Raw genomic sequence first — 1,556 nt, 5'->3', positions numbered from 1 at the left:
ATCTATAGAACATGGACGGAGGTGCTCTATGAATCTATAGAACATGGTCGGAGCTGCTATATGAATCTATTGAACATGGACGGAGCTGCTCTATGAATCTATAGAACATGGACGGAGCTGCTATATGAATCTATTGAACATGGACGGAGCTGCTCTATGAATCTATAGAACATGGACGGAGCTGCTCTATGAATCTATAGAACATGGACGGAGCTGCTCTATGAATCTATAGAACATGGACGGAGCTGCTCTATGAATCTATAGAACATGGACGGAGCTGCTCTATGAATCTATAGAACATGGACGGAGCTGCTATATGAATCTATTGAACATGGACGGAGCTGCTCTATGAATCTATAGAACATGGACGGAGCTGCTCTATGAATCTATAGAACATGGACGGAGCTGCTCTATGAATCTATAGAACATGGACGGAGCTGCTCTATGAATCTATAGAACATGGACGGAGCTGCTCTATGAATCTATAGAACATGGACGGAGAATGCTAAATGGTATGGAATTTCGTAAAATAAACTTGTAGGAGAAATATGAAATTGCCTGTACGTCTGTTTGCATGTGTATGGACGTGAAGTTGGTGGCTCAGACAGCTACTCAGTACTGATGGTGTCACGCACAAGAAAACTCACGTGGTCAGCTACCTCCACATCGAGTGACAGGTTGCCTCATTTGCAATTCATTAAGAATGGTCAATGTTATGCTAATTGTTATTCTGATATCAATGTCGTCGATCTTCGAAAATTGCTTCCCGACATCCAGGATTTTCAGGAGGTGGGGATGTTGATTTAGATCGTTCGAAATGTGTATAAAAAAAAGGTCAGGCGCCGTATTTCAAATGCCACGGAAATACTTGATTACGGCGGCGCTACAGTTCCGTTGATCTAATTTCGTACCACTTCTAGTTTTAAGATTAGTGGCACCTCGAAAATATAGTTTCTAAATAAGCTTTTCTATCTATAAACTCTACATAAAGAATAAGTCCTGGGGTCGATTTGCTCGACTAAAAGCGGTGCCCAGCATGGCCGCAGTCAAATGACTGAAACAAGTAAAAGAGTATCATTATCCCCTCTCGTACTTCCCTCTCATAATAGGCTCGATCGTGCTTTAATAACTGGGGATTTGTAACTTACACTCTCCCTTTTCTCCAAGAAATGCTAGAGACCGAACCAGAAGCTGGCAAACTCTTCCATAAAGAGTACGCTACAAAAGCTGCTCTATGAATCTATAGAACATGGACGGAGCTGCTCTATGAATCTACAGAACATGGACGGAGCTGCTCTATGAATCTACAGAACATGGACGGAGCTGCTCTATGAATCTATAGAACATGGACGGAGCTGCTCTATGAATCTATAGAACATGGACGGAGCTGCTCTATGAATCTACAGAACATGGACGGAACTGCTCTATGAATCTATAGAACATGGACGGAGCTGCTCTATGAATCTATAGAACATGGACGGAGCTGCTCTATGAATCTATAGAACATGGACGGAGCATGCTAAATGGTATGGAATTTCGTAAAATAAACTTGTAGG

Source organism: Octopus sinensis, linkage group LG4 (assembly GCF_006345805.1).
Source record: "Octopus sinensis linkage group LG4, ASM634580v1, whole genome shotgun sequence".
NCBI lineage: Eukaryota > Metazoa > Mollusca > Cephalopoda > Octopoda > Octopodidae > Octopus > Octopus sinensis.
This window is presented reverse-complemented; position numbering follows the sequence as displayed.